The sequence below is a fragment of the Ziziphus jujuba genome, chromosome 11 (genome assembly GCF_031755915.1).
Source record: "Ziziphus jujuba cultivar Dongzao chromosome 11, ASM3175591v1".
Taxonomy (NCBI): domain Eukaryota; kingdom Viridiplantae; phylum Streptophyta; class Magnoliopsida; order Rosales; family Rhamnaceae; genus Ziziphus; species Ziziphus jujuba.
Window position 1 is genome coordinate 4,755,001 of NC_083389.1, and position 26,750 is coordinate 4,781,750.

At 37.2% G+C, this 26,750-nt stretch overlaps 1 non-coding gene and 3 pseudogenes across 1 annotated transcript; 3 read left to right on the forward strand and 1 right to left on the reverse strand.

Moving 5' to 3' along the window:
- Nucleotides 1–2,871: 2,871 nt before the first annotated feature.
- Nucleotides 2,872–4,460, forward strand: LOC125420023 (DNA-directed RNA polymerase subunit beta'-like; annotated as a pseudogene).
- A 1-nt stretch (nt 4,461) lies between these two features.
- Nucleotides 4,462–6,467, forward strand: LOC125420634 (DNA-directed RNA polymerase subunit beta''-like; annotated as a pseudogene).
- A 13,889-nt stretch (nt 6,468–20,356) lies between these two features.
- Nucleotides 20,357–26,750, reverse strand: LOC125419384 (cytochrome f-like; annotated as a pseudogene).
- On the forward strand, nt 23,954–24,109 carry LOC112489021 (5.8S ribosomal RNA). Its single transcript, XR_003053347.2, has one exon. It is a non-coding gene; the product is annotated as a 5.8S ribosomal RNA (ribosomal RNA).

Here is a 26,750-nt window from a genome sequence, read left to right on the forward strand (position 1 = left end):
CCCCCCTTTTCCACCCTACTCTTTAGTCTTAAGAATGTTAGTTTTAAGAATGAGTGAATACCCTTCTCTGATCATTACTGCCCAACCTGAAAGCAGATAGCTAATGCGTTCCACCTATTGAACAGGGTTTTATGGTCGATTCGCGACCTTGAATGCTGAAGGCATCCTTGGGGTGATCTTGTAGTTCTGACAGGGTGGAGACAATGGGGTTGGTCCATTGATTTTCCTTCCTTTTTCTACATTTCGCTTAAAGAGTTAAAGGGAGATAGTGCATCAAGCTGTTTGCAAGGGCCAACTTGATCTTCTTCCCTAAGGATCCTAAATGAGGGAACCCTAGGAGAGCCATCGACTCCAACTACTGTCCATGTACGATCCATACTGCATCTGACCAACTACCCATCCTACCTCCTCTATGTTCTTGACAGCCCATCTTTGTCTCAATAGAGTCTTTCAGTGGCATGTTTTGGTCCTCTTCCCCATTACATAGAAAAAGTGAGCCACCCGTTCAGGTACAAGATACTATCATTACCATCTAGACAATTAGACATCCAACCCATAATTGCAATGACCTAATTGCAAGAGCGGAGCTCTACCAACTGAGCTATATCCCTCCGAGCAAAGTGAAGCATGCATGAAGGAGTCAAATGCTTCTTCAATTCTTTTCCTTGGTGTAGCTGGGCTATCCTCGACTTGAACCAAAGACCTAGCCCATGAAGTAAATCATTGGACCTATGCTCCAACCAATTGGGAGAGAATCAATAGATTCCTTTTTGGGAGCTATTCATCCTCCTGAATGCAGCATACAACTCTCCATTGTATTACGCTCTCCAAGTGTGCTTGTTCCTCCCTTCTTCTTTACCATGGCAAGTCTTTGTGAAATAAATTTGATGAGAAGAAAAAAGAAGGCATTAAGAGACCCTCCTGGCCCAACCCTAGACACTTTAAGATCCTTTTTCAAGCCTGCTTCCATTTTGAGTCAAGAGATAGATAAATAGACACACCCCATTGCACTGATGGGCGGTGTTCATAGTGATTCAGGGGGTTGAAGACCAAGAAATTATTATTTATCAGCCAAGCGTTCTTCTTACGGTTAGATCCAATCTCCTGGTCCCTATGGAAAGGAAAAAAAAATTTCACGTTCTTCCTTTTGCGAAGGGAGGATTTGGAAAATCCTATTGATTGCAGCTTTCTCCAGACCTCCAGGAAAAGCATGAAAAAAAAAAGGCTCGAATGGTACGATCCCTACGTCACCTCTGAATGAAAGGGGTGATCTCGTAGTTCTTGGTCTATGAAGATACGTTGTTAAGTGCTACATTTTATTTTTCTGTTGAGGCCGAACCTAAACCTGTGCTTGAGAGATAGCTACCCATATACTGATAAGGGATGTATGGATTCTCAAGAATAGAGGAGCCATGATGGTCCTTCTCAAACCGTTTGGATCCCCCGAGTGAATAGAAAGTTGGATCTACATTGGATCTCACCTAAATCACCCCATCTATCTTCCTAAGGAAAAGTTCAATTCAAAACCTCAATTCGAACAGGAGAAGTACACCATGCTAATGTGCCTTGCATGATCCACATCTCAAGGTCAAGTGTGGATGAGCACATGGAACTATCCATGTGGCTGAGAGCCCTCACAGCCCAGGCACAACGACACAATTATCAAGGGCACACTCTACCACTGAGCTAATAGCTCGTTCTGTGAGCCTCCTGCTAGGGGCTCGCTATGCCAAAAGTGAGAGAAACCTCATCCCTCTCTTTCCTTTTTTACGCCCCCATGTTGCCACATGGGAGGGACATGAGAACCTAAAAAAAGGGATCCTACCAACTTGTTCCGACCTAGGATAATAAGCTCATGAGCTTAGTCTTACTTCACCGTCGAGAAATAAAAGAAGACTTCCATCCCCAACTTTCACTCAGACGTAGCTCGCTTCTTTTGGGTGTGTAGTAGTGTCAAACCAAAATACCAAACAAGCATTAGCTTTCCCTGAAAAGGAGGTGATCCAACTGCACCTTCTAGTACGGCTACCTTGTTATGACATCACTCCAATCACAAGCCCTGCCTTCGGCATCCCCTTCCTCGCAGCTAATGTAATGACTTCGGGCATGGCCAGCTCCCATAGTGCAACCGGTGGTGTGTACAAGGCCCGAGAATGAATTCACCACTGTATGGCTTACTAACGATTCCTGCTTCATATTGGTGAGTTGCAGCCTATAATCTGAACTGAGGATGGGTTTTTGGAGTAAGCTCACCCTCGCGAAATCAGGGCCCTTTGTCCCAGTCATTGTAGCACATGTGTTGCCAAGGGCATAAGGGGCATGATGACTTGACGTCATCCTCACCTTCCTTCAGCTTCTCACCGGGAGTCTACTCAAGGTTCCAAACTCAATGGTGGCAACTAAACATAAGGGTTACACTCATTGCAGGACTTAACCCAACACCTTACGGCACGAGCTAACGATAGCCATGCACCACCTATGTCCGCATTCCCAAAGGCACTGCTCTTTTTCAAGAGAATTCGCAGCTTGTCAAGCCCTGGTAAGGTTCTTTGCTTTGCATCGAATTAAACCACATGCTCCACCATTTATACGGGCCACCATCACTTCTTTTGAGTTTCATTCTTGCGAACGTACTCCCCAGGTGTGATACTTAATGCTTAAGCTTGACCTTCTTTTAGAACTTGAGTAAAGAGTAGATTTTTTTGGGTTTTTATAGAATTTGAAAGTGGAAATAAAACCCCTTTCTTTTCTTTATCTTTTTTGGTGTAACTACTTGAGTCGAATGAGAGGAAACTTTCACGTCCAATTTTGAGGGGGGAGATTCGATAGGATCCTATCCAAAATTTTCTTTTGCTAGTCCCATAACTAAAAAAACCCACTTTCTTACGATTATGAGGTTCATTCGAATATGAGATCCAATCCTGAAAATACAGCATCCCATATTTTTTTTTACTGCCTAAGGCTTTGAGACATTTCGAAATTGAGAAATTTCTACTGGAGCAAGTGCCATCCAAGAACAATTAGCTGATCTGGATTTGTGAATTTTTAAAGATTATTCATTGGTAGAATGTAAAGAATTAGGGGAAGAAGGCATCACAGGTAATGAATGGGAAGATAAAAAAGTTGGAAGAAGAAGGGATTTTTTGGTTAGACACATGGAATTAGCTAAGAATTTTATTCGAACAAATATAGAACTTGAGTAGAGGGTTTTATGTCTACTACCAGTTCTTCCTCCTGAGTTGAGACCTATTATTCATATGGATGGGGGTAAACTAATGAGCTCGGATATTAATGAACTCTATAGAAGAGTTATCTATTGGAACAATACTCTTATCGATCTATTAACCATAAGTAGATCTACGCAAGGGGAATTAGCAATGTGTGAGGAGAAATTGGCACAAGAAGCAGTGGATACACTTCTTGATAATGCAATCCATAGAAAACCAATAAGGGACAGTCATAATAAGGCTTACAAGTCATTTTCAGATGTAATTGAAGGCAAAGAAAGAAGATTTCATGAAACTCAACTTGGCAAACATGTTGATTGTTTGGGGCATTCGTTCATTGTCATAGGTCCTTCACTTTCATTACATCGATGTGAATTGCCTCGCGAAATAGCAATGAACTTTTCCAGAAATTTATAATTCGTGCTTTAATTAGACAACAGTTGGCTTCGAACATAAGAGTCTCTAAGAGTAAAATTCGGGAAAAAGAGCCAATTGTATGGGAAATACTTCAGGAAATTATGCAAAGGCATCCCGTATTGCTGAATAAGGCACCCACTCTGCATAGATTAGGCATACAGGCCTTCCAACCAATTTTAGTCGAAGGACATACTATTTGTTTACAACCATTATTTTGTAGGGCATTGAATGCAAACTTTCATGGGGATCAAATGGCTGTTGATTTACCCTTATCTTTGGAGGCTCAAGTGGAGGCTCATTTGCTTATGTTTACTCATACGAATCTCTTGTCGCCAGCTATAAGAGATCCCATTTTCGTACCCACTTAAGATATGCTTATTGGGCTCTATGTATTAATGAGCAGGAATCAACGAGGTATTTGCACAAACAGGTATAATCCATGGAATCACAAAAATTATCAAAATGGAAGAATTGATGATAATAGGTATACGAAAGAAAAAGAACCCCGTTTTTGTAATTCCTATGATGCAATTGGAACTTATTGGCAGAAAATAATCCATTCAGATAGTCCTTTGTGGCTCCGATGGCAACTAGATCAACGCGCTATTACTTCAAGAGAAGCTCCCCTTGAAGTTCTCTATGAACCTTTGGGTACCTATCATAAGATTTATGGGCCCTATCTAATGGTAAGAAGCATAAAAAAAAGAAATTCTTTGGATATACGTTCGAACCACTATTGGTCATATTTATCTTTATTGAGAAATCGAAGAAGCTATACAAGGATTTTACCTGGCCTGCTCATATGATACCCAATAATATGGTATCCAAGCTAAGTAATTCTATGACACCAATGTGAATTCAGGTCTCTCTGGTTCAAGTAGGACCATAGTTCCTGAATTTCTATGTGAATCAAGATCGAGAAAAGGAAGTTTTCCAATCATTGACTCAAACCCATTAGCGAACCCCACTCAGCAGAATCTGGAGGTACTTGTGGCAGAACGGGCTAATCTGGCCTTTCACAACAAAGTGATAGACGGAACTACCATTAAACGGCTTATTAGTAGATTAATAGACCACTTCAACATGGCATATACATCACACATCCTGGATCAAGTAAAGACTCTGAGGGTTCAACAAGCCACCACTACATCCATTTCATTAGGAATTGATGATCTTTTAATAATACCTTCTAACGGATGGCTAGTCTAAGATGCTGAACAACAAGGTTTGATTTTGGAAAACACCATCATTGTGGGAATGTACATGAGGTAGAAATATTATGACAATCTATTAAGATATGATATACTACAAGTGACTATTTGTGATAAGAAATGAATCCTAATTTTAGGATGACTAACCCTTTTAATCTAGCCCATTTAATGTCCTTTTCGGGAGCTAGAGGAAATGCATCTCAAGTACACCAATTAGTAAGTATGAAAGGGATAATTTCGGATCCACAAGGACAAATGATTGATTTACCTATTCAAAGCAATTTACGTGAAGGACTATCTTTAATAGAATATATCATTTCTTGTTACAAAGCCTACAAAAGAGTTATGGATACTACTGTATGAACATCGGATGCTGGATATCTTACACACGGACTTGTTGAAGTAGTTCAACACATTGTTGTACGTAGAACAGATGTGGCATCGCCCAAGGTATTTTTATGAGTCCTTGCAATGGGATGATGCTGGAAAGAATTTTTATCCAAACATTGATTGGTCATGTATTAGCAGATGATATATATATATAGGCCCTCGATGTATTGCCATCCGAAATCAAGATATTGGGATTGGACTTGTCAATTGATTCATAACCTTTCAAACACAACCAATATCTATTCAAACTCCCTTTACTTGTAAGAGCACGTCTTGGATCTATCGATTATGTTATGGTCGGAGCACTACTCATGGAGACTGTTCGAATTGGGAGAAGCTGTAGGTATTATTGCTAGTCAATCTACTGGGGAACCAGGCACTCAACTAACATTAAGAACTTTTCATACTGGTAGGGTATTCACAGGGGGTACTGCAAAACATGTACACTGCAGAACATCTATAAGCCCCTTCTATTGGAAAAATAAAATTCAATGAGGATTTGATTCATCCTATATGTACACGTCATTGGCATCCCACTTTTCTATGTCATATAAACGTGTATGTAACTATTGAGAGTGAAGATATTATACCTAACGTGACTATTCCACCAAAAAGTTTTATTTTAGTTCAAAATGATCAATCTGTATAATCCGAACAAGTTATTGCTAAAATTCGCACAGGAACATACACTTTAAATTTTAAAGAAAAGGTTCGAAAACATATTTATTCTAACTCAGAAAGAGAAATGCACTGGAGTACCAATGTATACTATGCACTAGAATTTACATATGGTAATGTCCATCTCTTACCAAAAACAAGCCATTTATGGATATTGTTGGAGGTTCGTGCCGATCCAGTGTCATCCCCCTTTCACTCCACAAAGATAAAGATCAAATGAACGTTCATTTTATTTCTGCCAAAGGAAAAATGTTTTCTAGCCTTTCAGGAAATCCAATAAATAATGATTAAGTAAAACACAAATTCTTTAGTTGGGTCTTTCTAGTAAAAAAGAAAGTAACATTTTGGATTATCCATAATTTAATCGAATCATATATAAAGGTCATTGTAATTTCATATTTCCTATATTCTACATGAGAATTCTGATTTATTTTTATTGGCAAAGGGACAATGAAATAGATTCATTATTCCATTCCAATGGATTCAAAAATGAGAGAAAGAACTAATGCCTCATCCCACTATTTCGATTGGTATGGAACAATAGTATCATAAGAGGTGTATATTTAAAAACACTTTAAATATAAGAAGTCGAGCAGTTAGATTGGTACGAGTGGAGAGAAAAAATAAAAAAAGATTGAACTTAAAATCTTTTCTGAAGATATCCATTTTGCTATAGAGATGGATAAGATATTTTGACACAGTGGCCTCTTGATACCACCGGGAATGGTTAAAAAAAATTGTAAAGAGTCAAAAAAATTGAAAAATTGCATCTATGTCCAATGGATCATACCTACCAAGAAAAAATATTTTGTTTTGGTTCGGCCCATAATCATATATGAAATAGCGGATGGTATAAATTTAGAAACACTTTTCCCCCGGGACCCATTGGAGGAAAGTGATAATCTAGAACTTAGAGTTGTAAATTATATTCTACATGGAAACGGCAAACCAATTTGTGGAATTTCTGGCTGTAAATGATGGATACTAGGCACTGTGCATATCGACCCATGCAGTGCTATAGCTAACGCATTAAGTATCCCAACTGGGGAGTACATTCACAAGAATGAAACTCAAAGGAATTGATGGGGGCCTATACAAGCAGTGGAGCATGTGGTTTAATTAAATGCAAAGCCACAACTCACCTACATGAAACTGGAATCGCTAGTAATCGTCGGTCATCCATACAGCAGTGATTCGTTCTCGGTCCTTGTAGACACCGCCCATCACACTATGGGAGTTGGCCATGCTCGAAGTCGTTACCTTAACCGCAAGGAGAGGGATGCCGAAGGCAGGGCTAGTGATTGAAGTGAAGTCATAACAAGGTAGCTGTACTGGAAGGTACGGCTAGATCACCTCCTTTTCAAGGAGAGCTAATGCTTGTTGGGTATTTTGGTTTGACATTGCTGTACACCCAAAAAGAAGCGAGCTATGTCTGAGTGAAACTTGGAGATAAAAGTTTTCTTTCATTTTCCGACGGTGATGTAAGACTAAGCTCATGAGCTTATTATCCTAGGTCGAAACAAGTTGATAGGATCCCCTTTTTTGGGTCCCCATGTCCCTCCCATGTGGTGACATGGGGGCATAAAAAAGGAAAGAGAGGGATGGTGTTTCTCTCGCTTTTAGCATAGTAAGCCCCCAGTAGAGGGCCCGCACGACTGGCTATTAGCTCAGTGGTAGAGCACACCCCTAATAATTGCATCGTTGTGCCTGTGCTGTGAGGGCTCTCAGCCATATGGATAGTTCAATGTGCTCATCAGCGCCTGACCCTGAGATGTGGATCATCCAACGCACATTAGCATGGCGTACTTTTCCTATTCAAACTGGGGTTTGAAACTGAACTTCTCCTCAGGTGGATAAATGGGGCGATTCAGGTGATATCCAATGTAGATCTAACTTTCTATTAACTCGTGGGATCCGAGCGATCCGCGAGGGACCACCATGGCTCCTTTTTTCTCAAGAATCCATACATCCCTTATTAGTATATGGACAACAATATCTCGAGCACAGGTTTAGGTTCGGCCTTCAGGAGGGACCACCATGGCTCCTCTCTTCTAGAGATCACCCATTTCATTCTGGGGTGATAGAGGGATTGTACCATTCAAGCCTTTTTTTCATGCTTTTCCTGAAGGTCTTGAGAAAGCTACAATCAATAGGATTTTCCAAATCCTTCCTTCCCAAAAGGAAGAACATGAAATTTTTTTTTTCCTTTCCACAGGGACCAGGAGATTGGATCTAGTCATAAGAAGAATGCTTCGCTGATAAAGAACTCACTTATTGGTCTTCGACCCCCTCAATCACTACGAACAGCCCTAATCAGTGCAATGGGATGTGTCTATTTATCTATCTCTTGACTCAAAATGGGAGTGGGTTTGAAAAGGGATCCTAGAGTGTTTAGGGTTAGGCTAGGAGGTTTTTCAATGCCTTTTTTTTTCTTCTCATCAGAGTTATTTCACAAAGACTTGCCATGGTAAGGAAGAAGGGAGGAACAAGCACACTTGGAGAGCGTAGTACAATGGAGAGCTGTATGCTACAATCAAAAAAGATAAATCGCTCTCAAAACGGAATCTATCGATTCTCTCCCAATTGATTGGACCATAGGTGCGATGATTTACTTCACGGGCGAGGTCTCTAGTTCAAGTCTAGGATGGCCCAACTCTACCAAAGAAAAGAATAGAAGAAGCATTTGACTCCTTCATGCATGCTTCACTTGGCTCGGGGGGATATAGCTCAGTTGGTAGAGCTCCGCTCTTGTAATTGGGTTGTTGCGATTATGTGTTGAATGTCTTATTGACACGAACCTAGGATGACCTGCTCCTAAACCCGTATTATATTAGCCCGGATCTAATTATGTTCAAGTTCTAATGGTCACGTTGACCCCTAACCAACCTGCGATTAGAAACCTTGGTATATAATGAAGATGCCACAATAGGTGATGGATGTCCTATTGATAAGTCAAAACTAAAACACTCACTCTCTAATGGTGTTTTAGGTGTTCAAAAGAACAAAGAGAATTCAATCTTACAAATAATTTTCCGTATAAAATTCAAGCTTCCCCTTTCTCATTGAAAATAAGCCTTTAAATAGGCATTGAATGAACAAAATAAAACCCTAAAAGGATTAGGAAATTTCGGCCAACATAGAATCCAATTAGGAAATTGCCTAATTTCACATCCTTTCCTAATCTAATTTGGATTAATTAATTCCCTTATTTTGAAGTAGAAATTATTTAATTTACAATGAAAATAATAAAATAATAACTTTCCTAAACTTATTTGTCCAGCAAATAAATAAATAAAAACCCAAAAAAAATTCAAACGCAAATTAGAAAACGAGTTGACTAGTTCAACAACTAAGCTGACTTATGTCTGATGTCTGAGCTAACTTATGTCTGCCTGATGTTCGAGCTAATTTATGTCTATCTGAGCTAACTTATGTCTATCCGAGGTAACTTATGTCTGCCTGATGTCCGAACTAAGTTATGTCTGATGTCCGAAGTCCAAGGTCAGATGTCCGACGCATGGGTGTCCAATATAAAATGTCCGATATATGGGTGTCCGATATAAAATGTCCGATGTATCAGCCTCCACCACTTGGATGCTTAAAACAGGTACTTTATCTTCAGGTATGGACAAGCCGTTTTAAGAATGAATTACTTTCTAGATAAAGGCAGCAACGTTGTCCTTAAACCTCTTAACTTGAGCCCTAGTGATCGGTCCAGTCTTCTTCCGTATCGGATCAGTACCCCAGTGAGTTGTTGGTTGTACGAGCTCGGGCGAATTCGCATCACTTATTGTCCAGGCAATATTGATAGTATCCTGCACCTAAACCGGTGGCTCACTTCTTCTACGTAATAGGGAAGAGGACCGAAACATGCCACTGAAAGACTCTACTGAGACAAAGATGGGCTATCAAGAACATAGAGGAGGTAGGATGGGCAGTTGGTCAGATCTAGTATGGATTGTACATGGACAGTAGTTGGAGTCGGCGGCTCTTCTATGGTTCCCTCATCTGGAATCCTTGGGGAAGAGGATCAAGTTGGCCCTTACGACAGCTTGATCCACTATCTCCCTTCAACCCCTTGAGTAAAATGCGGCAAAAGAAAGGAAAATCCATGGAGCAACCCCATCGTCTCCACCCGGTAGGAACTATGAGATCACCCCGAGGATGACTTTGGCATCCAAAGGTCGCGGACCGACCATAGAACCCTGTTAAATATGTGGAACGCGTTAGCTGTCCACTTTCAGGTTGTGCAGTAAAGGTTGGAGAAAGGCAATCACTCATTCTTAAAACCAGCATTCTTAAGAAAAAAGAATCGAGTGGAAAAGGTGGGAAAGCTCTCTATTCCTAGTTCGCCTAGAACTAGATCCTCTAGAACCACAAGAATCCTTAGTTAGAATGGGATTCCAACTCAGCACCTTTTGAGTTTTTGAGAAGAGTTTCTCTTTGGAGAGCACAATACAATGAAAGTTGTAAGCTGTGTTCAGGGGGGAGTTATTATCAATCGTTGGCTTCTATGGTAGAATCAGCCGACGACCTGAGAGGCAGTGTGATACGAACCTAGGATGACTTGCTCCTAAACCCATATTATATTAGCCCGAATCTAGTTATGTTCAAGTTCTAATGGTCGCCTTGACCCCTAACAAACATATGATTAAAAACCCTGGTATATAATGAAGACGCCACAATAGGTGATGGAAATCCTATTGATAAGTCAAAACTAAAACACTCATTCACTAATGGTGTTTTAGGTGTTCAAAAGAACAAAGAGAATTCAATCTCACAAATAATTTTCTGTATAAAATTCAAGCTTGATTTCTCATTGAAAATAAGCCTTTAAATAGGCTAAGATTACAAAGCAAAAACCCTAAAAAAAAATTAATTCAAAACCGGACTCAAAGTGTGGAGAAAAAGAAGGTAGAGAAAAGGAAAGTGCCTAATTTTTTATAGTTTCCTAAACTAATTTGGATTAATTAATTTCTTTATTTTGAATTAGGAATTAATTAATTTAAAATTGAAATACTAAAATAATAACTTTCCTAAACTTATTTTTTCAGAAAATAAATAAATAAAAATCAAAATAAAAGACTAATTTCAAAAAACAAAAAGTAGAATCAAATTACAAAACTAAAATACTAGCTTTTTGACTAAGTTGACTTTGACCATTCTTTGACTAATTTGAGCTCCAAATCAACTTCAATATGCTTTGTAGGATGCCAAATAAGCTGACCATGATGTCCCACACGTTGGCCATGCTTGGAAGAGAAAGAAAAAGCCAACTCAGCAAAATACAGTAAAGTCAGCACAAAATACAGTAAAAAACAGGCCAAATTTGAAGCTGTCCATACAACCCCTTTTTGAATGCCTTTGAAGCTTCCTTGACTTGATTCCATATCCTCTTAGATATATGTATTGAACCCATAAAGAGTTGGAACCATTTCATGCTGGCCGGTGTCCATATTTGCACCAAAATTGCTACCCGGGTCCATATCGGCTTCCACCACTTGGATGCTTAGGATAGGTCTTGGCTCTTCGGATATGGACAAGCCCTTTTGAGTATGAATTATTTCCTGGATAAAAGCAACAATATTTTCCTTAAACTTCTTAGTTTGAGCCTTAGTGATCGGCCTGGTCTTCTTCCGAATCGGGTTAGCAACCCAGTGGGTTGTCAGTTATGTAGGTTCGGGCGGAATCACATCACAGTGGTTTACCCTGTGGTGGATGTCATGGTTCGAGTCTGCTTATCTTCAATTTGTGAACTTAGTCGATACAAAGCTATATGATAGCACCCAATTTTTCCGATCCGGCAATTCGATCTATGCTATGATTTAGCATTCATGGACATTAATAAGATCCTCCCATTTAACAGCACATTTTTGCACTATCATCCATACTGGTTTGTATACTGGAACTCCCACTTCTACTACTCTTATCGCTTTCACCATGAATGTAACTGTCATTGGAATTAACACCACTACTTAAAATATAATGATCAGTACTTATTTAAGAACGAAGATCACTGTCTATGCAACTAGCAATGTGATTATTCCAACTATATTTAGTATCGTACATGTAACGATAATAATGAGGATTGTCACTCTTAGATACATTATTCGGATAACTAGAATTCTGATAATTATAAAAAGAACTTTTTGGTGCACTTAGAAAAGAACGATCATTGTCAGTATAAAAAATTCGATTTTGAATATCAAAATATATGGAGTAATGGTCCCTATTACTATCCCTAAAGAAAAAAGTTTGATCAGATATGAAATTTCGAATGCACCTCGTGACGTCGACTAAATGATCAACATTATTGTAACTACAATTGTTACTCCCAATCCCATTAGGAATTTTTTTATTGATATGATTTATAATCGGATCTTTATTTACACTAGTATTCTCATTTTCAATAGGACCACCAAAACTATCCATTGATTTACTTAACCCACACCTGCATTCTAACCCCGTCCTAAACAACATCGAATCAAATCGACATTTTTCCATAAAGCTTTCTTGCCCCTATTTACATGAAAATACAATAAATGAATAGTCATTTGATAAAATTCATTTGAATATTCCGATTAGAATTTGGACTCAGAATAAGCATGTAAATCCAATCGCTAGGATTATTAACTAATAACAAGTAGAAACTTAAAAAAAAAAAAAAAAAAAAAAAAAGTGATTATCCTTTGCAAGAATCCGGAGTATCTCTTCTCTATATATGATAAAATAGGATGAAATCTTTTTTCAATTCAAAATAATTGAAAAGTGTTATTTTATTTATTTATTATAAATAGCAAATCGCGGGTTCCTCCATGTTGTGTCAAATTCACATTAAAAAAAGAAAAAGTTGTTTTCTTGTATGAATATTAAGAATCTTTTTTTGTAAAATCTCATATACTAATCAGTTTCTATTCCAACATAGAATGAAAAGGGCAATATACAGGATGGGTAGAAGAAATTATGATACTCAACTCGATCCTGATCTAAAACGGCAAGATATAATAATATATAAAATAAAAATATAATTATAAAAATGATAATTAAAATATATAATATAAAAAATAAAGGAATACACCAATCCTAAGGATCCATAGGATTAATTGTGGATTCAACAAAACAATAGAAAATGCTAATATAATAGAAAAGAACTATCTTTTCTATATACTTTCCCCGACACCATTGCTACCGCAAGCTATACACAATCGAACGAATCATACAGATATCCCTTCAACACAACATAGGTCATCAAAAGGATCTCAGAGACCCGCCAAGCAGAAAGCCAGGGTCTTTCAGAAAATGGATTCCTATTCGAAGAGTGCATAACCTCATGGATAAGTTCACACTAACCCGTCAATTTGGGATCCAATTTGGGATTTTCCTTGGGAGGTATCGAGAAGGAATTGGAATGTAATATTATCAATTTATACAGATACATTTATAAAGAAGAAAAGGTTCTCTACTGATTCAAATGTTGTACCTACGAGATAGGGATAAAGACAGAGAAAAAAAAAACCGAAGATTTCACATAACATAGTGCTTTTGATCGAAAAATCATTCTGATTTATTTTAGACCTTTCGCTCAATGAGAAAATGAGTCAGATTCTACAGGATTAAACCTATGGCACTTAAGTAATGATGGAAAGGAATAAAATAAAAAAAGAAATAAAAAAACAAAAGAGAGTGAAAAATAATAAAAAAATAAGTAAAGTAGAAGAGCTCAGATTCCAAATGAATGAAAACGTGACTGAATTGGTCCTAGTTACTATTCAGAATGGAATGGAAGAAGGGAAGAGATTCTTGAACAAGGAAAAGGATCCAATGACTTAAAAAGAATTGAACGAGGAGCCGTATGAGATGAAAATCTTATGTACGATTATGTAGAGTGGTAGTAAGGGTGACTTATCTGTCAACTTTTCCACTATCATCCTTAAAAAACCAAACTCTGCCTTACGTAAAGTTGCTAGACTACGCTTAACCTCTGGATTTGAAATCACTGCTTATATCTACAACACTACACGGGTTGATACGCACAGCGCCTAGTATCCATCGTTTACGGCTAGGACTACTGAGGTATCTAATCCCATTCACTCCCCTAGCTTTTGTCTCTCAGTGTCAGTGTCGGCCCAACAGAGTGCTTTCACCGTTGGTGTTCTTTCCAATCTCTATGCATTTCATCGCTCCACCCTAGCTTTTGTCTCTCAGTGTCAGTGTCGGCCCAACAGAGTGCTTTCACCGTTGGTGTTCTTTCTAATCTCTACGCATTTCATCGCTCCACTAGAAATTCCCTATGCCCCTACCATACTCCAGCTTGGTAGTTTCCACCGCCTGTCCAGGGTTAAGCCTTGGGATTTGACGGTGGACTTAAAAAGCCATCTATAGACGCTTTATGCCCAAATCTTTCTGGATAACGCTTGCATCCTTTGTATTACCGCAGCTGCTGGCACAGAGTTAGCCGATGCTTATTCCCCAGATACCATCATTGTTTCTTCTTTGAGAAAAGAAGTTCACGACCCGTAGGCCTTTCTACCTCCATGCGGTATACTCCATCAGGCTTTCGTTCATTGTGAGGCCTCCCCATAGGAGTCTGAGCCGTGTCTCTATCCCAGAGTGGCTGATCATCCCCTTGGACCAACTATTGATCATTGCCTTGGTAAGCTATTGCCTCACCAACTAGCTAATCAGACGCAAGCCCCTCCTCGGGCGGATTCCTCCTTTTGCTGCTCAGCCTACGGGGTATTAGCAACCATTTCCAACTGTTGTTCCCCTCCCAAGGATAAAATTAGTATGATAAAATATCATCCTATGAGAAACTTGTCAAAATGAACAAACACATTCAATAAAAAAAGATTATTCTTCTTTCCCAATTTTTTTTTTCTTACGACACGATAATCAAACCTAGATTCTCAAAGTTTTCGAACAAAATATAAATTTGCATTTGAGTTTAGATTGGAATTTTATTTTGATTCAATTGAAGAGTTATTTATTTTTATTTCTTAGACTAGCAATTCGAGTGGTCGACTCGCTTCTTTCAAATTGTTTCTCATTATTAAGAAAATAAGAAAACGTAACAAAGATAAAATGCGAGCTTGTTTTGTAGTGACGGTTGTTGTTTTAAAGTCATTTTATTCACCCGTCTAGATAATATTTTTCCTTGTTCACTAATAAATCAACTAATTAAACACTTGTTTTGATAATCAATTCAATCCCCCGATTGCATTGGGGCAAATGCCTACAAATGCCTACAAAAAGATCTCATGGATTTAAGAAAGAATCGCTTGAATTTATCCATGGTTTGTTTACTCCTTATCTCGAAAATCCTACTATTTCGATCTGATAAAAACAAAAATAATCAGAAATGATTTAGAATTAATTAATAAATAGGATTTGTTTATATTTAATATATGTTATCGAAATGGTTATGTTATATATATAATATGTCATTTTTCATCTTCCTTGGATTGGAAGGCGGACACAGAGGCGATCGGTTCGATCTATTTCTTTATTTCATTGTGAACCGTATGTTTGTAACAAAAAGTACAGAATTTTCTCAATTCCAATTGACCGGGCGTATTATGTCGATTCTTTTGAGTAATATATCTGGAAATGCCCATTGATTTTTTATTAACACGATTTTGAACACAAGCGGTACATTCCAAAATAACCATTACTCGTGCATCTTTACCCTTGGCCATGAACCTCCTTTAGGTTTTTGACTGACTCCATTTTTCTATTTTCCAATCCGAAGGGAAGAAGAAAGGAACGAAAACAAAAAAATAGAAGTTGGTAACTTGAAATAAAATTATGAAAGATTTCCTTTCAATTTCAATCAATCAATAATCACTATAATAATAATAAGGAATATAATTATTTCTAACTATATTTAATTTACACTTTATAATAAATGCAAAATCGTTGTATAGTATTTCATTTAAGTATCTTTTATGATATTGTTGCTACAGCCATCACATTTCTGTTTATAAAAAATAAAAAAATAAAAGAAGGAGAGGGATTAGTCACAGATATTTGATTGTATCTTTAATCTTCTTCACACACACCCCCCCCCCAAAAAAAAAGAAAAAAGAGGAAATATTAATGCATCCGGAAATAAACGATTGATCTCTGTCAATAAACCATGGAGAGGTATGTTTTTAGATCTCACATTGAAAATCCTCCTTCTTTATTCATTATTGTAATTTTATTCTAAAATGTATTACATAATGGTAATACATATATGACCCGATGTGTATATGTAGTTAGCAATTGACCACTTCCATTTGTACGTAAAATCCCTAATTCAGATTGAAACGTACAACTTGACCTGAAATGTACAATGATTCAGTATAGTAGTTAGTACAGTAGATAGTCGATATTCTTTTTCTTAAAACAAAAAAATAAAATAAAAATAAGTCCCTTTTTACTTCTACTTGAGAATTCCCAAAAAGTATTCATTTTTTTTATTTTACGATGGGTTTTATCTTTATTTAATATGTATATAATATGAGTCATTTATTATTATATGTTATATGATATATGAGACAAAAAAGAAGAAAAGGCAATATAGTTTGTGTATATTAATGGAAGAAATAAAGATGTGGAAAACAAGATAGAGATTCTCTACAATGACACTTTAGGCCAATTGAAAGGGATGTAGCGCAACTTGGTAGCGTGTTTGTTTTGGGTACAAAAAGTCACGGGTTCAAATCCTGTCATCCCTGCCTATTACTTGTTGCAATAATGAGGGATCGATTGAAATTGATTAAAATTGGATATACAAAATCAATCTTTAATTTTATTATATTTTTTATGAGAGTATATACATGCAAGACAAATTGGGTCACAAAATTATTTTTGTGATAACAAAGCGCTCTTAGTTCAATTCAGTAGAATGTGGGTCTCCAAAACCCGATGTTGTAGGTTCAAATCCTATAGAGTGTGATTCCACTCTTGTTATTTGTTCAGTTGAAAATTACACTGAAATACTTGAACAGCAATCTTAATTTGACCTACTGTAGATTAAAGAAAAAGAAAGTAGGAGGTCAATCAAAAAAAAGAGATGTTAATTAATCAAAGGTCCAATTGATCACCACGTCTGTATTGTAAATATGCAGTTACAAATAATCTAGCCCAAGTAATATAAATTAGATCTAAGACAATTCCAAATAGAAAAACTTCAATCATTTCAATTTCTTTGAACAGAGAAAAGGAGAGGTAGTATATATATTCTATCCTTAAATATCAATCGGTATTACCCACGAATCTCAATGACCAAGAATTGGAAATTGACCGAGTAAGGAACTATAAAATATATGAACTACCATAGAAGGGTTTTTCTTTTTTTTAGGAATGGTTCATGCAATTAATTTCAAATAAGTCGTATCTTGTTTAGACCGATAAATAAAGCTGAGGTTATAGTCAAAGCTGCTAGTAGACAACTGAAATAACTAGTTATAGTAAGCATGAAGAGGATAAATTTAAATACAATATGTTTTTTTTATACATATATTTATAAAGCACTTTCCTAAGTTCCATTTTTGAAAGATACGAGGATAAGCAAAAACACCAATTGAAAGGATAAGTTTAATTGAAAGTTTTTGAATCAGTAATTATTATAATTATAGACAATACTGATAAAAATAGATAACATAGGTAAGAAATCAATTCATCATCTGAGACATCTACCCCTCCTGAAAGTTGGAATCAACAGATTCCTTGAGCAACTCTTAAGTCAAGTAAACTAGTAACTAATAGAATAGTAATTAGAATACTAATAACCAATATATATCTATAGTATATAGATATAGAATATTAATTATTATTATAAATATTATTAATATTAATGTAATAAACTTTGTTTTAGAACTTCATTCAAAACACGAAACTTTCTTTGAATGACTATGGAAAAGAAAAATGAGAAAATAATTTATAGTTTAATCTTTTTTTATTGTATTGACGAATCCATTTTTTTTTTAAGAATGATAAGTGACCTTATCTTATAATGAAAATGCCTTTTACTTATATTTACTTTAAATTGAAATTGAACTTATTAGATTCAGTAGTAGGTTCCTTCACATAATCTCTCGAATGAAAAGAAAAAAGGTCTCGTATGATCAGATCACTCAAAATGGGGTTTTACATTTTGTCTTTCCACATTACATAACCCCATCCTTGTAATTAGATCATGAACGACCCCTTTTTTTGGATCTAATACAACACCAATGCGTATATCGCGAGTATTTATTTTATTTTTTCTTTGTTCTTTCATTGATTACTATCTACTATTGTTACTTGTTACTGGATGACTAACCAATTCCTTAAAATGAAAAAAAAAATTCCAGCAAGAAACATTTTCTCCAACCAAAAAAGTATTTTTTTAAAATGGAACATCTAATTGAATCCTGAGAATATGATAATCTCCTTCATAAATTATTGGAAACCAAGAAACCATTAGATTCAAATTTTACTTGACCCTCAGTTTTAAGCCCAAAGCCAATAATAGAGAAAACCCTTATATTACAACTACTACTACGGGTACTACAGGAATTGAGGTATTTTCTATTGAATAGTACATAATTCTACATGGACAAGCAACAAGAAAAGAAGAAATAAATTATCTAACACTTCATTTCCATATGGAGATTGAAATTTTGTTGCTGTGTCGGAAGAAGGATAGCTATACTTATTCGGTATACCCTAAAGACACCTTTGGTACAACATTGACGATCTCACAAAGAAAAGATTCAATTTTAGTAAATGGAAATTTACTGATTTCAACTTTTAGGGAATCGATCCCCCTTTGACTGTACAAGAATATGCAGAGCTTAACATATCTGGAAGCACAGGAGAATGTTCTTTTGCTAATATTATTACTAGTAGTTGATATTGAGTCATTCATAGCATTACTATACCTTCCCTATTCATTGTGGGTTGGCTATTCATCGGCACCGGTTTAGCTTACGATGTATTTGGAAGCCCTCATCCAAACGAGTATTTTACAACAAGCTGATAAGGAACTCCATTAATAACTGGTTGTTTTGATCCTTTGGAACAACTTAATGAATTTAGTAAATCTTTTTAGGAGGCCCCAATGACTATAGTTAGAACAATTTTTACAGTGCAATGGTTAGTTGTTCACGGACTAGCTGTACCTACCATTTCTTTTTAGGGTAAATATCAGCAATGCAGTTCATCCAATGACAAATATAATCCGAATCATAGAGCTATGACACAATCAAACCCGAACCAACAAAATGTTGAATTGAATCATACCAGTCTCTACTGGGGGTTATTACTCATTTTTGTACTTGCTGTTTTATTTTCCAATTATTTCTTCAATTAAAATAAGAAAAGAGAATAGTAAAAATATAGTAGGAATTCTCTTATCTCATTCGGAAGGATATAATCTTTTAATTATCTATGGCTGTTTATGTCTCTAGCATGACCCCCCTGATGAAATATGGAGGAAAGTAGGAAAAATGGCCAATACTAACGAAAGGATTCTTCTTTGGCTAATAGGTACTGTAACTGGTATTCTTATGATCGGTTTAATTGGCATTTCATTTTATGGTTCATATTCTCGATTAGGTTCATCCCTTTAGTAATCGGATGAATCGAGTTGTAGACATGACATGAAAGCATAAGAACTCAACTGTGCCCCCTCGAATCAGACAAAGAAAGAGGGGGTAGGCCCATTGAGTTCTGAATAATTATAATAGTTTATTCGTCTAAATGGTAAAAAAAAATGATCATTTTTTTTTATGTTTCAAAAAACTATGTTTCATTTTTTATGATGATTTGGAAAACTCACTTCATTACTTGATTCAGAACATCTGTTCCTCGATAGTATTCGGTGATACTTTCAAAAATCAGGAAGGAATCACTCTATTTCCACTTTTTGGATGACACAACCACAATTATATCTATTTTTTTGTTTTTAATAAGTTTTCTAAGTTCATTGAAGAAGTTCTATTTGCTTAAAGTTTCCTATATTTTTTATTTGTCCACTATCACTACTTATGTTCCTCTCATTTCTTTTATACTTTGGTTTCTATTCTACGCTTATTTATCTTTTAATTTTTAGTATCCAATCTAATAGAAAACTATTGATTCATTCTATGACATTGAAATCTGACAATATTGACATAATCATACCACTTCAATTTGGATTGAAAAAACAAAGAAATAAAGAAGAGGGGAGTAAACTCAAATAGTCTTCTTCACAGTATACATACTAGGAATGCGGTCCAAATAATTCAATTCCCAAACTCGGGTAGAAAAAATATAATAAAAAAAAAGAAGAAGCTTTTTAGAACTTTTTTAATCATCCATAGTTACATAACATAATTGGCGACAAAAGTTGGATTCTTTTTAGAGCTTGGTGTGGATAAATTTTCGGATCTAGAAATTCATTTCGAACAATTGAACCTTCTCAAACTATTTCTTTTTATGAACCAAAAATATTTGTGCCAAAATAACAGATGCCAAGAAGAGTAAAAATCCTTGGACACATAATGGACCTTGAAGTACTATTTCCCCATCTCCCTGGCCAAATTCACCCACATTAGGATTGCTCATTACTGGTTGATCAAGTTTGATGGATTCTCCCTCTGAAACAAGAAGTTCTGATCCTGGAGGGATAATATCAACCACTTGACGTCCATCTGATGCATCCATTATGGTTATTTCGTATCCCCTTTTTTTTCGTATGATTTTGCTTACTATAGTTGATGTTGTAGCATTATAAACATTATTGTTACTCTTGCTTTCGTCAGGATAAATCTGACCATGTCCCCTATTGACGCCTACGTATATGGGATATTTTAAGAAGTGCACATCTTTCTTAGTAGCGAGGTCTGATGAAAGAATAGCAAAGGTGATTTCACTATATTTCTGACCAGGAACAGGACCTATCACAAGAAAAAAAAATTTAGTGGGACGATGGCTCTGAAAAGATATATTGCCTATATTTTCTTTAATCTCGGGTGAAATGCAATCGAGAGGGGCTAATTCAAACCCCTCAGGTAAAATAAGAACAGCCCCTACGTTCAAAGCTCTTTTTTTACCATTAACAAGAACTTGTTTCAGTTGCAGATCATAAGGAATTTGACCAACTGCTTTAAATATAGTATCAAGAAGTACCGCTTGTGGAACCTCGATATCCATGGGCTTATTGGCTAAATGGCAAATGGCACACACAATACAGCCGGTCGCTTCTCATGGATTTTCATAAACTTGCTGTGCAAAAATGGGATATGCATTTGAAATGGGTGCCTAAGTTCTCATATATATCATGAGCAAGATGGAAATAGATTGAGTAATCTCTTCCTTTATCCAAGAAAAGGTATTTCTAGTTTGCATGGTCTAATCATTGATCTCGAAAATTTCTACAATCAAATTAGATAAGTCGCTAGTATAGTTCCCTATCTATGATTCTGCTATTTACTGAAATAATTTTACAGGAACATTAAAGGAAACCCCATACGGGTAGAAAGAATAAGTACAATTTTGAATGGATTGATTATGTACAAAGTAACAAGCATTATAATTGAATCGATCTATCATTTTTCAGTCATTCATTGAATGATAAACGACTACAAGTGATGGAGATACACGATTTAAATAACGAAAGATCCAATATTTAAAAATGGTATCTAAAATGACTGGAAAAGTAGAAACAAGACCTGATATAATTTGATCATTATGAGCAAATCCAAAATCTTTGTAGACAGGGCCAATCATTAGTTCCCAACCGTGTGGCGAATGGAATCCTATACATAAATCAGTTAATAAAAGAATAGAAAACGCTTTTATTTGTCGCTTAAGTTATTTAGGAATTCTTGAACCCAAGAGTTAAGAATAACAAATTTGTCATTACCTACAATAGAATAACCGCTTAGAATAACAAAAGAGATTATATTTGTCGAGAAATGAAAAAACGTATTCATACGATTCTCATTGTTCATTTTGATCAATTAGATCGTTTCTTTGTAGATTCCGTGGTGAGGCTTTGGTAAACATGTTTCTGGGTATTCCTTTATCATTTCATCCAAGAGGGAGAGTTCTTCTAATTCTATGAATTTCTTTAGAATACTTTTTTCTTGAATATTATTCAAAAAATTTCAAAGTGTCTAGTATGCCACCAATTAGTAACCCAAGATTCCATACTTTTATTAAATGAGAGAGAGAAATGAATGCTTCTTTTTTGCCATTTTTTCGTCTGGGAATTTTTAAATGAACTCGCCTCATTTTTTGACTCAATACTACTATTTCTATTTCTATCGAGCATTGGCTCTATTACATTAAAAGTTATAGAGCCCATGAATCTATTTCCTATTTTTTATTTGTGATTCAGTGAAGTGGTTAGTCCTTGAATTTAGAAAGAATACAGAAAAACAATACCGAAATACAACAAGAAAGAGTGCACTTCAAATTCAAAAAAAAAAAAAAAAAGGTAATTTCATTTTATGATTGTTCCTTGTTCGTTTGCGTTTAGCTCGAATGAGCATTCTGAAGAAACTTCAGTTAAGTTGTGCTATATAAAAAAGAGAATTCTTGAGTTTTCATTTTTTCCCTCTTGCTAAGAAAGCTTTCATTCTTCACTTCTTGTTTCAAAATACTTCAATTGGTACACACAAGAAATAGGCCAATTCGGCAGCTTTTTGCTCAATTTCTCATAGAGTCAAATTCTCATCAGTACGAGTCAAAGGAATGGACCCCTGGCCTCTGATTTCAATATAAAGGGCACGATGAGCGTAAATACCCTCTTTGACTTCTATTCTTATGGACTGAATGTCTTTCATAAAGAATTGGAGGAAGATGAGATGATTTTTTCCAAGAAATCCCCAATGAAAAATACAGACTATTCCTTCTTTTAAATCGAATTGATCATAACCACTAACTACATTCCACGAAATTGTGCACCACAAATAGGAACTAATAAAAAGACCTGCGATTCCTTAGAAAGACATCATGATCCCTTATGGAAAAAAAATTATTTACTGAGAGGGAGCTAAAGATATAAAATTCCTACCAAAATAACTGGAAGTTTCAACCAATAAAAATCCTAATGAACTTAAAAAATTGATAAAGGCCTAGCAAAAATTACTCATTTTTCGAGATCCTGCTATAAGTTCTATCCATATATGATCTGATTGCCAACTGATACTATACTATATCTAGTTGGATTTTATTGGAATTCGAGAGTAACCAAAAAAAAAATTACTTTCATTTTTTTGTTTCCGAAGTAACTCTCATCAACTAACACTGTTATGATGTGAACTTTTAGGATTAATTCGTCAAATTGCCTAGATCTAAACTAAATTATGGACATCCCTTTCATATGATATCTCATAGATATCCACATATATATATTGAATTTACATTTCAGAAATTCATCCTGATATCGATCCATTTAAAAATAGCTCTAATTCAATTACTCATATATCATGTTTACACATTCATACGAGCTTATGCTCGGAAGAAGCAACATGTTATACCATATTCTAATAAATACATATCTGTGTTATGATTCACATAAGTCTTGAAAAAAAAATAGATAAGATTTTGCCCCATCGTATTTAAAAAATTTTATTTTTTTGAACATGAAGAGATAAAGAAACCATTGCAATCGCCCAAAAAACCAAGCCCATTAAAGGCATAAAAATAAAGGGTAAGGTGTTAAGAATTGTCATAAAATGGATACCTCGATTTAATATTTTATTTGTACCTGCTATTTATTGTTATATTAATCTTTTAACCTATTATGAAGATATCTTATAATTCATATAATAATTATACTATTATACTGAGTATACCTAAGTGAGTATATACACTAATCAATATTAATTCTTTGGTCGGGGGTCTGCATCTCATGCCTCACCCATTGATGTGCGGTTGCAGCCTTCCCGGCCACACAAACGAACCCTGGTGCAAACCGCACCAAGGAACACCTAACGAATTGGCATTCACCCCCTACCCCAGAGATCGTGTGCGGTCAGGGTGTGCGTCATATTCCTTATTATATGTCAAAACGACTCTCGGTAATGGATATCTCAACTCTCGTATTGATGAAGAACGTAGCGAAATGCGATACTTGGTGTGAATTACAGAATCCCATGAACCATCGAGTTTTTGAATGCAAGTTGCGCCTAAAGCCATTAGGCCGATGGCACATCTGCTTAGGCATCACACAAATTTGCCCCCTAACCTCAACCTCGACCTCGAGGAGAAGAGGGGGCGGATGCTAGCCTCCCGTATGCCACGGTTAGTGGCTGGCCAAAATGCAGGTCCCCGGCGATGAGTGTCACAGCATTCGATGGTTGTCCAACCCTCGGCTCCCTACTGCATGTTCAGATCGCTGTTGCAGCCCTATAGAGACCCCAATGCTTTACCAATGCAGCGTCTCCAACGCGACCTCAGGTCAGGCAGGGCTACCCACTAAGTTTAAGCATATCAATAAGCGAAGGAAAAGAAACTTACAAGGATTCCCCTAGTAACAGTGAGCGAACTGGGAACAGCCCAAGTTGAGAATCAAGCACCCTTGACATTCGAATTGTAGTCTGAAGAAGCATCCTTAGCGGCGGACCGGGCTCAAGTCCCCTAGAAGGGGGCGCCAGAGAGGTTGAGAGCCCGGTCGTGCCCAGATCCTGTCGCATCATGAAGCCAGAGGAAACTCTGGTGGAGGCTTGTAGCGATACTGACATGCAAATCGTTCGTCTAACTTAGGTATAGGGGCGAAAGACTAATCGAACCATCTAGTAGCTAGTTCCTTCCGAAGTTTCTCTCAAGATAGCTGGAGTCGGCAGACGAGTTCTATCGAGTAAAGCCAATGATTAGAGGCATCAGGGGCGCAACACCCTCAACCTATTCTCAAACTTTAAATAGGTAGGACGGCGTGGCTACTCCATTGAGCCGTGCCACGAAATCGAGAGCTCCAAGTGGGCCATTTTTGGTAAGCAGAACTGGTGATGCAGGATGAACCGGAAGCTGGGTTACGGTGCCCAACTGCGCGCTAACCTAGAACCCACAAAAGGTGCTGGTCGATTAAGACAGCAGGACGGTGGTCATGGAAGTTGAAATCCGCTAAGGAGTGTGTAACAACTCACCTACCGAATCAACTAGCCCTGAAAATAGATGGCGCTGAAGCGCACGACCTATACCCAGCTATCGGAGCAAGAGCTAGGCCCCGATAAGTAAGAGGGTGCGGCAATCACTGCAAAACCTGGGGCGCAAGCCTGAACGAAGCGGCCGTCAGTGCAGATCTTGGTGGTAGTAGCAAATATTCAACTGGAACTTTGAAGGCTGAAGAGGGGAAAGGTTCCATGTGAATGACACTTGCACATGGGTTAGTTGATCCTAAGAAATGGGGGAAGCCCGTCTGACAGCGTGACCAGTACGAATTCAAAAGGAATCGAGTTAAAATTCCTAAACCAGGACATGGCCGCTGAGGGCAATGTTAAGGAGTCCAGAGACATCGGTGGGGGCCTCACGAAGAGTTATCTTTTTTGTTTAACAGCCTACCCACCCTAGAAACGGCTCAGCCAGAGGTAGGGTCCAACGGCTGGAAAAGCACCGCACATCGCATGGTGTCTGATGTGCCCTCGGTGACCCTTGAAAATCCGAAGGACCAAGTGCCTCCCATCCCCAATCATACTCATAACCACATCAAGTCTCCAAGGTGAACAGCCTCTGGCCAATGGAACAATGTAGGCAAGGGAAATCGGCAAAATGGATCCGTAACCTCGGGAAAAGGATTGGCTCTGAGGGCTGGGCACAAGGTTCCCAGCCCTGAACCCATCAACTGTCTGTGGACTGCTAGAGCTGCTCCCATAGCAAGAGACGGACTGGAAAAAGGTCCCTTCGGGGCCCCTTCCCCGGGCGTCGAACAGTTGACTCAGAACTAGTATGGACAAGGGGAATCCGACTGTTTAATTAAAACAAACATTACGATTGTCCCTGCGGATGCTCACACAATGTGATTTCTACCCAGTGCTCTGAATGTCAAAGTGAAGAAATTCAACCAAGCGCGGGTAAACGGCAGGAGTAACTATGACTCTTTTAAGGTAGCCAAATGCCTCGTCATCTAATTAGTGATGCACATGAATGGATTTACGAGATTCCCATTGTCCCTGTCTACTATCCAACAAAACCACAGCCAAGGGAATGGGCTTGGTAGAATCAGCAGGGAAAGAAGACCCTGTTGAGCTTGACTCTAGTCCGACTTTGTGAAATGACTTGAGAGGTGTAGTATAAGTGGGAACTAGAAACGGTGAAAGTGAAATACCACTACTTTTAACGTTATTTTACTTATTACATGAATTGGAAGTAGGGCACTGCCCCTCTTTTTGGACCCAAGGCCTGCCTCGGCGGGCTGATCCAGGTGGAAGACATTGTCAGGTGGGTTGTTTGGCTGGGTCGGCACATCTATTAAAAGATAACGCAGGTGTCCTAAGATGAGCTCAACGAGAACAAAAATCTCATGTGGACCAAAAAGGTAAAAGCTCGTTTGATTCTGATTTCCAGTATGAATACCAAATGATGAAGGGCTACTTGTAGTCGACTTAAGGACAGCCACTTAGGTCTCCAAGGCTTCCATTCTCACCTTTAGACTATCACTAAAGGCCATCAAGTCGTCCATAACCTTTACAAACTTATCATTTGTCTCCGCAATAAACGACTCAAGGTTATGCGCCAAAGCATCCAAATTGTTTGCAGCAACATTAATACGATTTGAGAGACTTATGGTAAAGTCGGAAGGAGCAGCACCCATCAATTCCTCTAGACGGGTAACTCGCCCACATAGGGCTTCCATCGCAACATCTCCCACCAT